General features: G+C 38.6%; 1 protein-coding gene across 1 annotated transcript in view; it reads left to right on the forward strand.

The window, feature by feature from the left end:
- Nucleotides 1–21,226, forward strand: part of chrm3a (cholinergic receptor, muscarinic 3a) — a 79,277-nt gene that overhangs the window by 3,336 nt on the left and 54,715 nt on the right. The gene's annotated exons all lie outside the window — the stretch shown is intronic.

A 21,226-nucleotide genomic window follows, 5' to 3' on the forward strand; every position in this document is an offset into this window, starting at 1 on the left:
CTTTAGGTTTACAGGTGAATGTGTCAGCTGTAAATATTGCTCTGAGAGTCACTTGGTAGTTGTGCGGTACAGTAGAGTGTTTTCATACTTGTTTGCAAATGTTTGCAAACGTGCTATGATGCACTCAACTTTTCTCTGAATTTTTCGTTTACTTCCTCTGTAATATGTCACTGCCTCTTTTATACCCTCTGACTCTCTTCACAAAGCAAAACCTCACTTGAGGGAATTCATATTCATGACTAATATATGATTGCTCTCTTATGTCTGCTTTCTGCCAGTTCCTGTCAGATAAGTCAATAACTAGTTATCCTCCATCATTTTCTGGGGAGGTCCTGCGGGATACATTCAAGGCAAAGGATCGCTTTACTGTACGCATAGGGAGTGAGAACAATAGATTAGGAACACGACAACAGCCAGTAATAGAGTGCCAGAGCGATGTGTACGCTGTGAGTCAAAAGCTGCAAACAACAAGTGGCCCAGTTCAAATGTTGGAGAGTTGTGACTGGTACAGAAAAGGAGAAATTCTGACAATGACGGATGTTTGAATTCACACGGACTCAAACTCTCATCACATGTCCCTTTGTTCCAATTAATGTTGTTGCCATTGAGGCCTTGTTTATTATTCTGAGTTAATATGCTTTCACATGGTATTGATTACAGTAAAAATTGCTTTGTAAATGAAACTCTAACATACAGCGGTCTTTCGTTTCCTCACTGCAGAACGGTTTTGCAGTAGCTCGTGAACATTGAAGTATACGCAGACCGAATCAACAATACGCTCCCTATGCTCATTTGAGCTGATGTGAGCCCAATGGTTAGTCATCCTATTAAAGTCTGGTTTGCCAACTAATAAAATTTTATGTGGGGATTGGTATTTCCATTTTCAAGTGTTAATAAGATGGCAATTATCCTCTGTTTACACATTTGTTTTAGCTTCAGTTTCATAATGCTCAACAGCTAATAACTCTGAGATAAACAAATGCAAGACTCATTTAGAGAGCAGATTCGTGATACGTGTGATTTTGAGTGAAATGCTTTGATGTATGAGGAGTACGTGTCAGTTAGAAGAATGAAAGGAAAAAATGTGAAATGCTTTGATGTATGAGGAGTACGTGTCAGTTAGAAGAATGAAAGGAAAAAATGTGAAATGCTTAAACTTTGAGGAACACAACAAAACTCAGAGATAGTGTATTCAATAATCGTAAGAGACAGTGCATTTTTCTATTACACAAAAGAGTGCCTGGATGTTTTAAAGGTAGCTTTCTTTGATCATTTCTCTTTTGTTCCCCACACCGCTGGATTTTTCAAAGACCACGCCCTCTCGCATTTTCCAGACAATGCAGCACTCATTGTCTATTTTTTATCAAAAGATCTAAAAAACCTACATATGATGGTGTAAATTGTCAAAATTACCACCTTAAATGTTCAGGCTTATCAAACATATTGTCTGACATGCCGAAGAACGCTACTTCTCATCATTAAGGCGGCACTATGTACTACACAGCTTGCTGTTATGGAGTATGATTACAAAGTGACAATGATTTCTGTCAGCAGGGTATTTTATACAATTTTTCAGACTGCGGGAATACCACTCACTGTGTCACAATCCAGTGCTTTTCCTACTTTAATTGCAATTGCTTTTATTTTGTTGTTCTTTACAGATAAAAACGGAGTTTGACTGTGCTCTCAGAGGCAAAAGACCGTAGGAAGTTGGACACTTTTATTTCCTTTCTCATAAACGTACAAATATTTGTCCTATAGAGCCAAAAGGGTCATCTGCTAATGGACCAGGCAGTTCTAGCTTCCCGTCCCTCAGCAGTTTTTACTGCACTTATAGTACAGTAACATCAAGTTGCTCTGCACTTATCTGTCTGCTCCACCCTGCTGCACCATGCACAAACACGGCGCAAAAGACACAATCACACAGTTGTAGCACAACACATGAAAAAAAATTAGAGTAAAATTGACTTTTTGCAGACATTTTGACTTGTCACACTAGAGAAAACACAGGTGAATTGCTGCTTTACCTGTCCCATCGCTTACTGAGACAGATAATGGAACTGAGTCACCTGTGCTTTTCCTACTGTGACAAGTCCAAATGTCTGCTGTGAAAAAGTAAAACTCATGCTGGGCTGGAATGAAACAAGTGCATTTGAATGCACCAACACGACCACTTCTTCTATCATTCCCCTATCGTTACCTTAAGACCACCCCCCCACGACAATGATAAGCTACTAATGGCATGCTGGGGTTGAAGTAATGCTATTATACATAATAATAAGCGGATGATTTACACATGCTATTAAAACACTTATGTAATAAGGCTAATCTATATGATTCAGTGTGAATATTTTTTTTTTGTGAGAGATGTAAGTAAAGAGAAACATGTGGTACAACAAAAAATGCCTTATTAATTCTTCTAGTCTTATATATCACGTAATATGCTCAGGCACTCGTATTTCTGGAAATTGTAATGATGCCTTTTCATTATCAGAGATGATGTCAGAGAAAGCACAACATGTCACAACATGGATCTCCTAATTTAAAAGTAGATGGAGAGCGTTTAAAGTCTAATCATTCCAACACAAAGTTAGATGAGACCATGCTTTGTGATTTGGTTCCTGTCAAGATGAGTTTGTCAGACTTTATCAGTAAGTAAGTTCTTTTTAGGATTTCACCATGAAATGTTTTAGCACATTACAACTGAAAAAATGCCTGCTGCACTTTTTCATTTGTGTTTTATCCAGTTGTTTGTCTCTGTCAGTCTCTCTCTTGCTTTTGTAATCCAGCTCTTGAGGCTCATATTAAGTGAATCAAATTGTTTGCAAGGCACTCAGCTTGAATGCTTTTTCAGGGAAGACCTTGCATATTTCAGCAAGACAATGCTAAACTATATACTGCATCTACTACACCATGTGGCTTTGTAGTAGATGAGGTGCTGAATTGGTCTGCCTTCATTTCATATCTTTCACCAGCTGAAAACATTTGGCACATTATAAAACAAAACATAATACAAGAAAGACACAAGGCTGTTGAGCCCTTATCAGACAATTTCCAAACATCGCCAACTGGTCTCTTCAGTTCCCAGATGTTTACAGATGGATGTTAAATGAAGAAGGGATGCTACACAGTGGTAAATGTGGCCCTGTCAAAACTTTTTTTTCTTTAAGTTCAAAATGACCATTTTTCTTTCTGAAAATGGAACATTTAAAACATCTGATATGTTTTCCATGTCTATTGTGCAAAATATATGGGTTTATTGGATTTGCATATCATTGCATTATGTTTTGATTTACATTTTACACAGTGTCAGAACTTTTTTGAAATTGGGGTTGTAACTCAGATGTGTTTCATCTTCATTCATCCATCAGAATGTGTCTTAAGCTGCGTTACATCTATGATGTACCTTGGTTTTTCTCTTTCATTTAACACCTGTTGTGCAATTAAAACAAGGCGGATGATCTTCTACCAAAGTTGAACTCATAAAAACTACTCAAGGAGCAACATGTGGCATAAAAACAGACAGTGGCAAAAAAAGTTTTAAAAAGGTCACACGGTGATCAACAGCATTTCTTAAAATCCTGCACCTGTGTTCATCTTGATGTTGTGATTTTTAAGAGTAGTGTCAATTTGAATAGACTTTCTAACTCTGGTTGATTTTTGTATAGTTTTGATTGCATAGATATGATACTATGGGCTATTAAACAATTTTCTAGAAAAAGAAGAAGAAGAATGTGTTAATAGTTTTCCTCAAACTGAGTGTTGAACTTCTGTTCTGTTTATGCAGCTTGTCATGAAATCATCTGTTCTTCTCCATCCATCAAGAATTTGAGCAGATGCTGCAGTCATGCTTTATGGATCAAATGTTGTGTTACGGTTATTACATACACACCAGTTTTTGTTACTCATTAATTTGCCCTTTTTTAACTGCACTTCAGCTGATGATTATGTTGCCTCTGGTGTAGCTTTACACCCGTCTCAGTATTATCATTCCTTGGAGTTTGCACCAAACGTTAAAGTTAAAAATGTTGTGCTCAAAGTCAAGTCAAATGAAACGCTCTTCATGACACTTCTTTATGTTTCCCCTGAAGCAGGTCTAAGAGTGGCAATTTATGCCATTTTTGAAAGGTGCTTGATCCAGTGCCTGTCTTTGAATCTACCTTTTTCGTCTGGTTGATTGGCATTTAAATAAGAAACAGTCAGTTGCAGAACTTGTTCGAGGGTAGGGCAAAATGTATAGCATGCCCTTGGGCTAAACTCTGTAGAGGGGAATTAATTGAAGCCAACAAGGCCCTCAGCCTTCAGGCATTTTGGCATTTGACTCCAAAGCAACAAAAGCGTATTTGTATTTGTTTCCTTAGACTTTTGCCAATTTGTTTTACTGTCAGCGAGCTGCTTAAGAAGTGTTTGGTTCGATACTTTATTATTTTGTACTCCATGGTGAGTTATTCTTATTGGACAAGTTGAAAGCTGAAGCTGGAATTAGAGAAGAGGGACACAGATGTGCAATGCTTTATGGGGATTTCACCTTCTTCTTAATGGAAAGTAGCGCACATCCTTTCCTGAAGCGAGGGAAGTCAAATAAGCCTAAAAGTTAATGCAAATGATTCCTACAAGTGCTTCCACTTTAGTTGATTACAGAGTCAGCGTTGGAACAAACTGTGCTACTGCGCCCTTTGTCTGCAATATTAGGATAATATGGCACTGAAATGAGTACTATATATTGCTTTCAGAATGGTAAAAAAAAGCATGTTTCAAAAGTAGAAAGACAGGGATTTATCCAGCAGCAAGATAATGACCTTTGGAAGAAACGATTTGTGGTGAGTTTAAATGATCAAACACCAACATAGTCTGTGGGCGTTCAACCCCATCCTGCTGGCTATGAGCTGGAAAGGACAAAAGCAAAACAGACTAAAAGTGCAATAGGGTAGGAAGTATTGGTTTAACTTTTCGGTGAGTCATTTATATTGGAGATGTTTTTTCTAAACTTTCCCCCCATTAATGACAAGTTTTGATACCTCAATATATATCTTTAAAGACATGGTTTGACTATTAGAATGGTAAAAGAAAAAAACTTCTGATGCAAACCTTGTCAGAAAAGAGCTTCAAGGGTTACTACAGGGTGACCCTAATTTTTTTAAAAAAAGGAAAAGCAATACATTTTCTTTTAGTATCATAAGACATTGCATTGCATCAATTTCAGTAGCCCCAACAGATTTTTCTTGAATGCACAGCCACTAAAGTTTAGTGAAAAAATAAAAATGTAAGCTTTACCTTTGTGTTTTTTTTTCTTCAGAAGGTAATAGAGAGCAACAGTACTGATTTAGTGTGGATCAGGGAAAGCCTACTTGCCCTTGCTGGTATTTTCACTCCTCTACCTTTTGTGGATGGTGCAGTATAACTCTTTAACATCTACCTGGGGATTACTTCCACTTAGCAAAGTGATAATAATCTCAAGGCCATTGCAGGAATGTGTGTAACTTGGCATGACATGAAAGCTTTGTTGGAGAAGTGCAATGACATGAATCACTGGACAAGGCTTTAGGAGCAGTCGTCTGTTTTTTTGGGCCTTTATCAGCTGTGGACACCCTTGGCAATAGCAAACACTGGGCACACACCTTATCAAACATTTTTGCCACAGAAGAGTTGGAACATTATTTGTGTAGCCTTGGATCTAATTTCAAGTTCCACAGATTCTAGAGGTCTTACAGAAATGAAGTGATGTGAGGGAGCGCCAGACAGCCATAGTACATTAAATTTAGTGGTGTCTTTAGGATGATGAGCAGGCCAGGAACAACAGAGGATTGATGGAACTGCAGAGCGAGTCTCCATACAAGTTTTTTGGCAGGGTAATGTTGGTATTAAAAAAGGAAACTGTTTATTGGCTTGGTACCCTCTGTGTTTCTATGAAATGTAATCATAACCTAGGGCGAACATATTTATTACATACAGAGGCAACACAGTGGACTTGCAGGAGTTGATTATTTATCAATATTCTGTCAGCTAAAAAATAGTGTAAACATGAAAATTCAATGGTTGAATCACGGTTGATTTATACATCTGGATTCCTGGCATGAGTTCAGTTTAAATCTCTTCAAATGAAAGAGGCAACAGAGAAGACAAAGGACACTATGGGCTTGTGTAGCGGTGTAGCGGGGCTGGCAAAAGCACAAAGGAAGGCGCCATCTTTGGTTTTAGTTTGGGAATTTTGCTGCTTCAAACAAACCTGTTTGCGCTGAGCAGGATGAAGGAGCACAGCTGATGTTGTGTTCATATAGATTAGGAGGCACAGTGCAGATTTGCCGTTGCCTTTTTGGCATGACATTGCATCTCAGCCATTCTTTATTACAGCCAAATATTTGCTCTCATATAGATGAACTTTTCTCACATTCAAAACAAATCGCACATATCTTCACACGTATCATGCTGCCTCCGTCTCAACTGCGTGACTGAAGCTGGTCGAAAACACGAAGGGCAGGCAACGTTACCTTTGGATGAGTTAGCAAGCTATCAAACAGCACGTTTAAAAGTCAATCCAAAAAATGTTGGCTTACATCTTCCTTCATTTGAAGTTTGTTTCACTGGTTTACCCCCTTCTGTTTTCTGTTTACACACTACCAGTGGAGCGGAGGAGATGCTGTCCTGCTGCTGATTGCGATCACAACACTGTGAATGTGTGTTTGTTTGTTGTGATTAACGCAAAAGATTCAGGACTTGTATGATCGTTTAATTCATATTTATATTTTGGAAGAAATGCAGCAGACTTTATTGTAGCAAGTGTTACTTTGGCAGATACAGACAACTATAGGAGTAGGAGTTGCTCTGTGCGCTTACTGAGATCTACTGACTTAAACAATTATGTTTACACTGGCACTGTTTATTTTTTCTGCAAATAAATTATTCTGCCATACAGCAATTTGTTAAATACTATTAATTAAAATATAATTGTGCACGTAGCTTTGAATAATAATAAAATAATAAACTATTGGAAGCGCGATAACAGAAGGCATTCTGCTGGTAGGGTGAGTTGTTGCAGTTCTTCTTTCGAGAGTTCACATATTTCATTAAAACGGCGACATATTGTCGATGACCCCGAGCACTCCTGAAGTTTTCTTCCAGGCGGAGCCACCTTTTTGTTCTTTCTTGCTGTTCATGTTTACTTAACAGCTCTTTTTTATCCAGATTAGTCTCACTAAAGCTCTTTAAAATAATCTCATTAAATCTCATTTTCAACTGAGCCACGAAGGGGGCAGTTAAGAGTTTGCAGTCATCTTTTTCCTAAAGCTCCTGTCGTTACATCAGTCGCATCCTGCTTAATCCTTAATCTCCAGGGGAGATGGATACCCCTGTGACCTCTTTGCTGTCTCTCTGTTTATTATTTGTACTTTGGCTATCAGGATCTGAGGTGATATAATAAGTTAACAATGATCGACCGTTCTTTGGAGCGCAAGTGAAACACAGTCTGAGTAATTTCCCTGGTTTGGTAATGACCCCGTTTATTGTGTCTCAGCTTTGGACAGGAGTTTGAGCAGAGTGCTTTGCTTTCCATATATCATAATCAGGATGTGGCAGAGGTTATTTACATTGTTCACAATCCAGTGTTTGGGCTCCTTCTTAATTCCGAGTTTCACTTCCAAGAACTATCCTGTGCTAATGTGAAGAAAGTTAATCACATTACTGCCAGACCTATGTGTTTTAATTGCTAGTGGCTGGGTACAATTGGGATTTAAACCACTTGGCCTGTGCTGTAATGCTTTGTTAGTGAACAGTAACATTAACAATGCAGGAATACTGAGAGCTTGAGACTCTGTAGACAGTTGAAATTCCTCATGTGTTTTGACTCTTTCAGTCTTTGCAGCACCAGGTGTCTAAAGCAAGATTTATTTGTCTCACCGCTGAATGTGTCTAAGAGCAGCCGAAGGGTGAAATGCGAAATCTGTCAAAATGCTTAAAACAAAGTTGTGTTCTAATCAGGTTATTTATGTGAAACAGATTGTCCGGGCAGATGTTTTGGATGCTCCGGTTTACAGAATAATTATCTTAGTACAGGAAAATGTGCAGCCCTGCAACTTTTGAGAGCATGTGCTGATTCAAGCAGTATTAAACTTTAATGCATCTTGTAGAGATCTGTCACACAGTGTATCAACTTCTCGACTCTCCTGCACAAGGCTGTAGTGTGTACTTTTATTAATGCGTGTCTGCAGAGTACAGTGCAAGTGCTTGACGGGACTAAAATGGCCTAACCAAACAAATTCATTGAATCTTACTTTATTTGGGTGTAAGAGAGAGTGAGAGCTTCAAGAAGAATTCCCTTTGTGTCCTTATGGTTCAAAGAGCCATGGAAAAAATGAAATGACAATTCATGGGGCAGATGTTTGCATCCAAGGCAAGACATTCTTCCCCTGGAGCTGCAGTCACTTTTCTTTGTTTTGCAGAACAAATTTGAAAACATGACTGCTGCCAAAGCATAAACATTTTCTGTTAAGTTATGTAAGTTTGTTATCATTACTTCCCCGCTACTGGAATGGCAACAATGTAATACCTCAAAAGAAATAATTACTATGTTTCTGTCTCTGCTTTTGAGCTAACAATATGCCACGGGTGATAAAAGTAGTAAGTGTCCGGCGAGTCAGAAAAGAAAGTTTTAGTGTGTCGTAGCGTTGCTGAGTCACTGCTTTGAGAGTGTGCACTTATTAGGAAATTTTTGGGGCTGTTTTTAATAAATCTCTTGCTTAGCTCTTCGTTATTTTATTTACCTCTGTTGTGCTATCTTTAGTCTTTGGAGATCTTCGTGTCACAGTATTTTTTCATAGTTGCATAATTCAGAGGAATTTAGGGAGTGGAATAAAAACCCCTCATCTCTTAATAATCACTGAATTTATTTACTCCTAGAGTGCTACTGGGGGCATCCTTTTCCTGGCTTATTTTTCTGGTTCACAGACTTACAGCATGTACTTCTTCTTCTTATCTTTCATGCACATTTCACATTGATCCCCACTCTTCCCAGTTCCTCTGTGCAAAGGCACCATCCCTCAGCACCACTAGCAGGTCTCGCTGCTGTAATGGTATGAGCGTGTTCACACTCAATGAAAGCAACAGTGCAAGGGACAGGATGTGGCCCAACTTAACACAACACTTGTCTGAGCAGCAGGGTCATTTGATCTCTGCTTGTGCTTCATCCATCAGAATGACACATGCAAATAGCCTGGTGTACATCCATAAGACCTCTACACATCACTGGCTCCTGGTCATAAGTCTTGCCTGAATGTGGCTGTGTATTTTTAAACTTTTTGCCCCCGGAGTTGTGAAAGATTGAAAGAGCTACCGTCATGTGCCACCCTTTATATTAAGCTATTTAGAATACATAAGGAAAAAAAAGATGGTATGGTGTACTGGAGATTTACATTTTCCCATTTGATAACTCACACATGCTCTTTTTTGGATCATGGCAGAGATTGTATTGTATTGTGTTGTATCTTTATTTCAGACATATACAGAAAAAAACAATATATACACAAGTACACATACTTGCATTTATAAATACGAATATATATGTAAGTAAAAGGTACAAGGAATAGAAGATATAATATTTGTGAACTCTCCTTGAAGTAGCAACTAGAATAGATGGACTCTAATCTGCGATGCCTGGCTGAATTTCACCCTGAGGTGATCCGTGGACACAGGAGATTAAGAGTTTTGTAGTCTCATGTGTGTGAACCTAAAAAGAGCTTCTGTATTATAATCGTGTGATAGAAACAAACTGATCCCAAAACACATCAGTAAAACCAGCAGCGTGTCTCTTAATGGGATTTGCATGTACAACACGTTCTGCAATTGTGCAATTTTCTTTCTATTAATCCCAAGCTAGCAAAATATTTTTGACATGGTCTATCAAAATTTAATGACACCCTTTCCAAAACCAGCCATCCCACAGTGCCAACAGCGTCTTAACTTTTTTTTTTTTTACTTGATCTTGCACCTCTGAACACATGGCAAGTGCAAGGTGTCATGTTGATTCAAGCGACTGCCCTGAATGAAAAGAAAGTGGAAAATTCATTTAGCTCAAGTTTGAGTGAGCAATGTATCACATTTATGATGAATGATTATGAGTGTTTGAGTTTTTCTTTAGGTTTCAGATTTCTTCAGAAGTAGCTTTCCGCATGTGCTTTGAAAAAGTCCCGCGGTTTCACAAACCAGTGCTGCTTTTAAATTCTTCTTCATGAGTGTCTGACTGTTTTGGAATACTTGAAGAGATGTCATGGTTGGCGTCGGATGTGTGCGCAAATCCATTTTGCTCCATCACTGGCTCGCCATTTGCTTACACTGAGTATAACGAACCATTAATTCGCCGCTGTCACTTGCCGCTCACAGTCGCTCAAAGCAAAATTAACTCTTGATCCAGCAGAGCGAGGAAGGAACAAACGCCGCTGTCATTCTAAACAGCAAACTGTGAATCAGTTTGTGTTGCGTTAATAAGGTTGTTACGCTGTTCTCTCTAATGCGTTTTGTTTTGATTGTATTTTGCATTTTTGTAATTTTATTGCCTCTCATTATTCCCAACATTGTATTTATCTGTGCTGCAGGTATTTTCAGACTTTGAACAACAAACGATTCTCTCTCCTGGTGGGTGATAGTGCTTCATTTTTATTTACCTATTTTTTAAACAAAGCATTCCCTAAAACACCGAACACCCTACATGTTATAGAGCAGCTACCACATAGATATTTGTATCTAAGAGATTACTTCTATTTGTGTTTGGGGGTAAGAGGGTTTTTGTGCCTCAGCGAAGTCAAAAGAAAATCAAGATTTGAATTCTATTTTTGCAACTAAGACAAAGAATGCAGAAACGTGTGAACAATTACTTAAAAAATTGAAACTATAATTCAAATAACTGAAAGTAATTGATAAATGGCTAAAATGCTTAGCTTTTGCTAAAGCAGGATAAGCAGAGGTGAAAAATTCAAAATGGTAAAAATCTGCAGCTGACTCCAAAAACAAGTCAAGACTGCGATGTAAACCATCATGTTTACAGCCTGGAACAATGTTAGTTTCTATAGCTAATTTATCCTCTTTAATAAACTGTACAGTGGGGGATATTTTTAATGACTTGCCCATTCAAATTCATTAAGGGCTCCAGTTTTTAATATTAGCATTTTAAAGCCTGAATCATGAAATAATTTAAAATCCTTTGTGCACTTTATTTAGTTTTTTTTTTTTTTTTTGGTGGAGGGGTGGGGAAAGAAGTCATGGTATTGGCCATATATTAACTATAATACATTTAGCTTTGAAGGGTTAGAGATGTGGTCACTTTGATTGATAGATGGATTCCAGCATGGGTGGTTGTAGCCTGCAGCTGTGCCTCGTGCTTTGCCTTAGCTAATTCAAGTCACTGAAATAGACTTCTCTGTGGTGTTGGTGCTTTCTGGAAAATTTCTAATGCAGTTATCTGGCAAATAATTGCTCCTGCCTGTCGTTAATTGTATTGTATTGCATTTGCGCAACAGCTTTTATTAGTGACATTCTAGTATTTAATTAGTATGTTACATAGCACCATTTAGTAGTTATATTTGCCCTGTGTGATGCACTCATATGGTCAGTGTGTAGTTTGTTAACCACATTAGTTGATAACTTGAGCGGGTAGAGCTCTACCCTCTCATCCATATATGGTCACTTTTAGCTCCAAAAATTCAACATTACAGAGCCAAGTTTTTATCATCCGGCCTTTAAAATCGGACTGGTAATGTCATGTTTGCTTTATACAGTCTATGGTTTAGCCAAACCAACTGCGTAAAGAATAAATCCAGATTTGTACAAACTGCACATCAAAGACAGAAATATCCAGATTAGCTGTTAATCAAATGCCACTGGATCAAAAAAAGTGTCTTTATCAAAATAATCTGATTGATATTTTTTCCTTTGAGACTGCCTGACTGGAGCACTGGAGCAAAATCATTACCTGTCCATCTATGGAGAAGTTTTGGCTGTCATAACTAGAGACGCAATGGTCAGCCGATCATGCTCACGTATGTCTCGTTATGAGCCGGTCCCTTTCAGTGGTGCAGGTGCAGCCACAAGCCAACAGCCTCAGTAGGAGCCTCGTTATGAGCAGTCAAGAAAAAGAGGACAAAGTTGTTGTTCTGTTATCTGGTGATGTCATAAACATACTAGAAAATAATGCCATGCCTTTTACTATTCAGGACTATTATAAAGTTGTGTTTTACAGTTTATTACATTTTTATTACCTTTTTTATTCCGTTTCTTATTTTATTTTAAGTCCTCTCTTTCTCCCTCTGCACAGCATTTTATTGGATCTTCACTTTAAACGCTCCGAAAATAAAGCTCAGATCTCTTTTCTGTTATAGCTCAATTTCACTATGAAGATCTTGGGGGTCCCCATTACTGTTTATGACTTACTGTTTGTGCAGCATTAAAAGGTCAAACTGGACAAATAACTTGTGAAAAAACAAACAAATGGCCTAAAGATGCTTTTTTCCCATGATTTCTAAATGCAAGGTAAACATATCATTCTCTCTGAAGTGACTTCTTGCACACACAAACACTTCTCGGCATTATACATGCTTAGTTATGGCCTAACATATTAAGAAGTCACCCAGTAAGTCTCACAGATGTATGAGAACAGAGTATATTTTTTTGTGTGTGTGCTTGTGGGAGACACTGAGTGCGCTCTGATTAAACGGATCAAGGGGGCCAGATTTAACAGTGTGTTTCTCCTGATGTTGCGGCACCGGCCTCTTAACCACATTTTTCACCTCTTTCCTTTATTTAGGTATTTATTTATTTATTTCATGACACTCCACAGGAAGTATTTCATGACTATCACTGGTACAGAAAGATGAATATTAGAAATAGCCTTTGTCTGATGGATGACCATCTTCATTTGAAATCCTAGAATATCCTTTTGTTGGTACTGGCGATGGAACAATGCAGTTAAATTCCTTTGTGCATGAATAATTCTTTTTGTGCCTTTCGGGACATTGTAATATAGCCCTCTTTCTCAAACAGTTGTGAGCTAAATGGAATTGGAATGAAGCACAGTGTTTGGGAGTCAGTGTTCTCCCATTTCTGATGACCGATGGCAGAAGAGAGATGAAAAGCCTAATGTAAAAAGCCGTGCCTCTGCTTCTTTTCCTCCCCACCTCCTCTACTCTCTGCTTTCCTCCCTTCTCACCTAAGCTGCAGTGGATCTTTTCAGTGTCATAAAAGAATGTAGATAGGTCTGCCAGTCCTGTTCATATACACAGCAAATAGATGGGGAAAACATGCAGCCACATATTCCGCCTCTTCTTCTCCCTGCCATTCATTCCATCCTCATCCTTATTTCCATTCCCTCTTTTTTCCCACCTTCTTTCTAAGTTATGGTAGTGTACTTCATCAGGGAAGTACCAACAACCCACACAGTTCTGGCTGATTGAGCATGCTAAGAGCTTTGAGCTTTGGGGATTCTGAATTCTTTTATGCTTTATCTTTGTGGTATTTGTGATGATGAAGCCCTGGATGGTGGCTGGATGAATGGGTTTAAGAATTTCACTCTGTGCAGCAAGGATACCCATCATTTGTCAAGCAAGCTGCATTCCGCTATCCATCAAAGGCAATGCTATCCATTAACTTGAATGTCGGTGAAAAGTTTACTTGTACACCAGCTGGATGCTATACATTCTGAGTCAGTCATAAACAGAAAATTGGTTTGTTCTTTGGACATTTTGCTACCAAACTCTAGGATTTTCTTTTTTCCTTCTCTGTAGTTAAATTGACCAGATTTTATATTTAAAAAAAATCAACTTTTTAGGTCTGTGTTGCTCAGTTAGTGGTCCCATTTGGACTAATAGTTACATTTATTTTTTCCCTGTATCCTTCACACCTCTGTGCCTCACGCCTCCTCTTATGCTGTCAGCACACATTCACAGTATTTCTAATTGAGTTTTTGGACAGCCTGCCTGTCTCAAACGCTCCACGAGAGATAAAAGAAATTTTGCATTACAACATCAAAGGGTCACCCCCCCCCTCCCCCCCCCCCCACTCCCCATCACATAGACACACAGCCTCATCCCATTCCACTCCGACACTCACCAAAACATGTTAAGATCAAATGAACATCTAAGGTCATAGCAGCTACTAAGGGTTAATGATGTGGAGACCGGGATTGGATTTTTTAATTCACACTCTGGGCAGATAAATACCCTCAACCCATGCAAGTCCCATCCTTCCACTGATGACTCATACACTTTGCAAACAGCCTGTTTATTTAAAGTGCTTAATATGAATACATTTGCCTGTAATTTGACTTGGCTTGGGTTAGACCTGTCATTATCTGACACTGTCTACATCGCCAGGATCAATAGGCTGTTAATAGGAGCACATCTAAATGCATGGCATAATGGCATGAATTATCCTCTAGTACAGAGGCTTAGTTCAAGTTAGAGGTAATTCACAGTGAAGTGGCACATTCCTGAAAAATTTTATTTTTTTCCTCCTTTTTATTAGTTCTAAATCTCTTAATGTAGTAGGATTTTTCTTTACTTGGTATAACTCTTACATGGGTTTTCTTCAGTATGCTGCTTTATAACTTATATAGAGAGCCAGAGGTTTTAATCCACTGACCCTGAATGATAGAATTCATCTAAATAAACACTTGAAAGTGCAGGTTTCTCTGTGTATTTGTTAGTTTCAGTTCAAAGGGATAGTCATTAATGGTTTTTTTCTGTATTAGACTTGCCATTCAGCATAGAAGCTTTATCAGCCCAGCAGGTATTTCAGGGTATTTCAAAACCTATTTACTGCATGTGAAATCAGCTATGGTTTCAGTATATGTAACTTTGCTGAAAAACCTGTCTCAAAAGCAAAGGCCAAAGAAAATTCCAAGTACCCTGTGGAGTAAACAAACATACATTGTTATTCATCAAAACGTTTGTTTGTGTATTCACTATCGCCACTGCAGAGCTGATTGTTTGTGCATTTTAAACACAAACACAATGTATGTCTCTTTTGCTTGCTACGACCACAAGCCAGTACTAAGCCTGTAAAAACAAGGAGGGGCCTGCTCGAGATCTGGTGATTTTAAAAATTAGATCGATCAGCTGATTCTTTTTCTTCTTTCAAACACACAAAACATAAACAGATTTTCCTAGCATTATTTTTGTTTTATTGTCAGTAGAGCCCAATATGTTGGCCGATATTAGCTATTAGGGCTGCACGATTTTGCATAAAATGAGAATCATGATTTTTTTGGCTTAGAATTGAGATCACGATTCTCTCACGATTTTCTTTTCCAATATAAATATTTATTGCACTTATTAACTGCACATCAACTTCGTAACAGTTGCGACAGAACATAAAAACAATAAATAAACATAACAAAACAATAAATGTCTCACATTTTGTCCTTGAAGCAAAATGTTGTACTGCTTGTAATTCCACCTCCACCGTTGCTCGACACTGCGTGTATAGAACAGGTAGTGCAACATTTGAAAAATAGTTGCGGGATGGCACTGTGTAGCGTTTGTCTAGGGCAGGGGTGCCCAATCCCGGTCCTCGAGAGCTACCGTCCTGCAGCTTTTAGATGCATCCCTACTCCAACACAGCTGAATCAAATGGTTTGATTACCTCTTCAGCATGCCATCGTGTTTGGCAAAGGCCTGATAACAAGCCATTCATTTGATTCAGCTGTGTTGGAGTAGGGATGCATCTAAAAGCTGCAGGATAGTAGCTCTCGAGGACTGGGATTGGGCAGCCCTGGTCTAGGGTGTTGACCGCAGTATCATTTTCATACATCCCTCGCTTTGCACAGTGTTGATGGGAGCCATATCTTTGGTCAGGTGATAAGTGATAGCCTCTGTAATTTCTTTGTGCCTGCGGGAGTTCGACGGGTATAGGGAAGCGCTGTTCCCGTTATTGATGTTTGGGTGGTTGACCGGGACGGATTTTCTCCTGTCACTTTCTTGGCCTTACAGCTTCGTCTCTCCGTTTTTTCCCCTGCCAGCTGGCTTCTGTATCACGTGGTATAAGGCTCCGCCCTTGTCATTTGCTGAGCAGGAAGAGTGAGCGCTTGTTTTCATGCAGATTATGTCCCGGATCAAAATGCGGTACAATCGTCATCTTTTTTTCTTAAAAAAAAAAAAAAATCGTTGTCATTTGGAAATGAGATCACACATAAGTATGAATTGAGATCGCGATTTTCTAACGATTAATTGTGCAGCCCTATTAGCTATGCACTGCTATATCAGTATCGGCATTTATAAAAGCCCACAAATTAAAATTTAAAAAGTAGAGACAGGAGAAACACCCTTCAACTGTGTTATGAGTGTTGATGTTGGATAATTTGTCCACTAGAGGGCACTCTCCAACTTCACTGTTGGCAATATGAGTTTGGAACGTTACAAACACAACAACCAGCTGATATATAAGCAAATAATCCGCAATATATTTCTTAAGGAAATCTGTTTGTGTTGTTTGGGACTGACAGAAACAATTATTGGCAGATATATCAAAATATCGGCATTGATAATAAAAATCCTTTATCGGTCGTAACAGTAACTCATGGCAAGTCGCAGATTACCCCTTTATGCTGGTTGTTGTGTTTATACATGTAGCATTAAATGATATGCATTATGCTGTTATTATGCTGATCCCAATGTATTGACATATAGTTAATACTGGCATAGTGGTGAAATTCGCAGTGGTTTTTTTTTTACTTTACTTTTTATTATTCTTAAAGCGAAAATGTGCCAGTCCAAACATCACAAATGCTTAAGTCTTGTTGTCTTTTGACATGAGAGTGTGTGGCAGCTTTCCTTTTGAGATTTCGTGGTACTGACCTTTGAGTTTATATTTGGATCACAGATTGTGCCTCTAAAGAGCTTAACTGTCTCACATTCATGCGGTTTTTTGGAAGGTCGCAAAGACCTGTTCTGCCATCACTGCTGATTAATCTGAAAACAAAAATTGAATGACTCTTAAATCAGTCTAAAAATTGGCTCTGACGGTGTAGATATTGTCTCGGTGTGGACCACTTCAGAGAGAAGAAGATTTAACAAACGTGCGAGAGTGAGAATGCCTTGGCAAATTTTCAAGGCCTTGTTCAATGTCTTGTTTCCTGGAAGCAATACACAGCAAATATCTATCATGCAGACAATTTGCAATATTTTTAACTTCACGAAGCAGATCACATGCAATGTGTTCAAAATGTGTCACTGACAGAAAAGCAAACGCCACAGTTGAAAGTTTTACTTTTTGCTCTCAGTGAATGAAGTGAAACCAATTTAGATCTCAGGTTTAAGTTCTCTGATTTCAACGTGGAATCTCTTTATTCTCTTCCAAGCTTTTAAAAGTTATGTCCCGTAGTTCATTTTATCTGCCCTTTATTTCATGCTGTTTGCTCTCAGTTCTCAGTCTCTCTGCCTCATTTTCATTTCCAACCCTCAACTCTTTCCTTCCTTTAAAGCCTCATGGGCTTTATAGTGGCTGCTTCTCTTCCATCTGTTTCCCAATCAATTTGTTCTCATTTCCTGCCAATTGGTCCACCTCCATGGGCTAAGGCTCATTTAACAGGAAGCATCGCATGTTGAGATCATCAGCTGTAGTTATGGTGATCAGCCTGTGGACCTTTTGCCGTCAGGGAAGCTTGCCTGGATTTTAGCCATTTGTTTGAAGTTTTGAATGTAGCCCTTTACAAGACCACTGTATGTGTTCGCGTGAGGACATGACAGTGTTTAAGCAGATGGTTCACAATTTCACTCATTTTAACAGTGTGAAATTTTAATGAAGAAAACATTGTGCCTGTGGTCAGGCTGCTGTCAAGGTTTCTGTGGTTTGACATAGGAACCTTTTTGCTTGTTAGCCCGATTTAACAATCTGTTATTTGTTTGATGTGTCATGGAAAGACAACTGACAGAAGACTGCCAATCATATTTATGTTCAGCGTGTGTAAAACAAAACTTCCTCACAGTGCTGTGAATTTGACTCCCTATTAGTTTATTGCAGCTTTCTTAAACGCGGATATCTATTATCACTATCATGCATTTTTTTTAAAGACTGCCACAACGGCGCCTCTCTAATCTCTTTAGGCATTAATGTCTCACCCATACAGTATTACTGTTGGGGCTGCTGCTGTCCTTCACAAAGCCAATCTGGAATTCGTGTGCTTCTCTGAGCACAGAAAACAGAAGGCTTACAAAAAAATCCTCATTGTCCTCACTGATATGTCAGAAAGATTTTCTTTTTCTTCCCCTCTCATAAATTTTAAAGCAAGCTTTAGCTCACAAAGTGGTGACTGAGTGTTGATCGGGAGAAGGCAGAGCAGCTCTGCTGGCCAGCCAGCTGCACACATATTAAACTTGTAACTATGAGTTTCAGAAGACACTGAGGAAAAGTGTGTGGAATGTGTGCAGTCTGCATAGTCCAGTTAAGGTCTTATTATTTTGGTTAAGCCGTTTTCAGCCGTCTTTGATGGCCTACAAATTAGTTTTCCAGTTCATATGCATAAACCAATTAACAGATGATCCGTGTCCACCTTTGTGGCATGACAGCTCTTTTAACTTAGGAGTATTGTCCTTGCAGTAGCTCATCTACCCCACATTTAAATCCCAGTGCATTTTAAATATTATAAAGTGGACTTTTTAGGAAGATAAACATCTATACTATGCTTATACTAGCACACACTATATACCATGTGTATGTTGTCTATCATCTTTATGGCAAGCTAAGACAACCTTAATGTGGTTTAATGACATTACCGCTGTATATAATACACAATACAGAGCGGTAGTGTCTGTCTGCTGCTCATGAAGTAGCCAGTCTTATCAGTGGGAGCAGATGGAGAGCGTCCAAGTGAGAGGCTCAGTCTGGCTCCATGTATGTCATAAGTAAGAGGATGACCTTGGCTGAATCTCAACTGCAGTTCAACCATAAGAAACAGACTGTTTCTTTCTGTCTTTCTGTGGATGTCTATGTTTCTGCCACTCTCACAGGCACATTCATACAAACTGCTTTGCTCCTACACATTCCCATATGCAGTGTTACAGCTGAAGACAATATATACTCCTCCATACATTTATAACACGCTCACTGAGGCTCTTGCAGACCCTTGCATGCAGAAACTGAGTCATTTGTAGCATTTATCGCAGTAGAGTAAACATTTTTTTTTCTTTAGTGAAGTTTGAACCCTATTTTCTATCATGCCCCAGCAAAACTTGAGGCTCTTGAATTAACCCAACACTGACTATTTGACTTAAATATAAATCCTAAAACACATTAATCAAGGGCAGTTTTACTAGGGCCTGTGCAGTTGTTCTCACTTTTCTGCTCTCATAGTTTAGGATAAACATTCAGTGAAAAGTGATATGAATGGATTTTTGGCCAATAAAATTGAAGAGGGCTGCTTGTAGATTTATATTGGACCAAAGCTGGGTGAGATAAGAGGCTCAGTTTTGGAAAAAGAGAGATATGAGACTTTGAGGGGGGGGGCTGCTACTATAGGTATTAACCTAACCCAACTACTGCATGTCTTTGTACTGTGGGAGGAAGTGACTAAGTAACTGAAAAGAATGGTGGAGTTGAGCGAAATTCAGGACTTTCTTGCTGCGAGGCAACAGTGCTAAACACCACCCCAAACACTTATCTGCTGGCTAAAATCACAGCTCTGATACTGTAGCATGGACATATAGTACTGATACTATAGTACTCTAATACTTGGGAGATAAAAATGAATTGACATGTCTGGGTTTGTAATTACATTTTCTCACATAATTTTTTGGACAATATGCGGTGAACTTTTGATTGCTGACTGCTGCACATGTTTTCTTGCAACTGTTTAACGAAATGCACGTCAACTTTGTATTTTCAAGCTCATATATTTCTCGTGTTTGAATCGTGAACTAATGCTAAGTCGGTTACATTTTTTTTTTAACCAGCTGGAGCAACACAACAAGACCAGAGAGCAGAGATCAGGAAAAATGTTGTCAGGTTTTTTTATTCTATTTGGCGATTAATGCCTGCGCCTGGTGTATGAATGCTCAATCTCCAATACAACATGAGCTTCTTTTCAAAGGGCCCACAGTTGCATTTTGAACATGAACGATTCAGTTTCCTCCTTCAGAACAGTTTTAATTCAAACTATGAACTAAAACTTATATAATTACTTGACCTTTTATCTGTTACTTTAAAGCAGTGCCCTTCACATGTACCGTATAAAACATCTCTGTAACAGAGTACTAATGAGCTATTGTACGTCGACATTCTCATATCTGAATAATTACCATTTCACATTATTGTGGGAAAAGCCCCCTCATTCATTGGGTATTTCTTATAAACTGAGACTCAGATCAAGTCTTGTTACAGATTTAAAGTGGAAACTTGAAAATGGTAATTGTCTCGTTCGGTCTCACTTGAGAACGCCTCTGCAGACTCTGCTAAACTGTGAAGCAGATAGGCCAAGCACGGTCATTGGTATTAGGATGAAATACTCCATGTTGTTAAAATGTCTCATTTTAAATCCTACAAAACAGTTGTTCATTTGTATTTAAATTTGCCTGTTTTCACTTTAGTGCTCATGCAGCCACTGAAAATGTCAGTGTTACTAAAAAAAGAAGTCACTGTAGAGAGTCGTCCTTGCTTAGAAATGTCATGCAACTTCCCATTAGAAAGGAAATATTTCCTCGATTGACCTTTGAGGTGTAATTTGTATGTAACACGAAAATGAGACCGGTATGCTCATTTATTTCACAATGCTGGAGGTGTTTGTGAATTGTTTGAATATTAGTATCAAGCCCGTGCCTTGGCCTTCTTCCTCTCCGTAACCCTTTTTCATTTACTCATCCAAGCCAGCTATGACTTCCGTTTTTAATAAATGTTTTTTCAGTGTGGGAACCGCTCCATTACTTCTGATTATTTGTAATGGCAAGCTCATTCTTTTATAGTACATTCACTTGAAGACTGTTTTAATGAGCTCTCAGAAGGTCTGCTTCCTTAGCCTGTGGCTAGATCCAGTTATGTACAGCAAGCAACTCTACTAGACCAAGACTATATAAGGCATGAACACTTCCCTAGACATGAAGACATGCCATTCTTCCCTTTGACAGATATTATCCAGTGGGGAATGGTAGCCACACAATTTGAGTAGATCCTTGATTGTAACATATTGCATAAATAAAACATAAAGAAATATTTTAGCATTGCAGGGGATGTCAAGCTATTTTGGAGGGCAATATGAGCT

This window comes from Copadichromis virginalis, linkage group LG13, assembly GCF_057382275.1.
Source record: "Copadichromis virginalis isolate Kocher_CV1m ecotype Utaka linkage group LG13, C_Virginalis_male_GT1.1, whole genome shotgun sequence".
Classification (NCBI taxonomy): Eukaryota; Metazoa; Chordata; class Actinopteri; order Cichliformes; family Cichlidae; genus Copadichromis; species Copadichromis virginalis.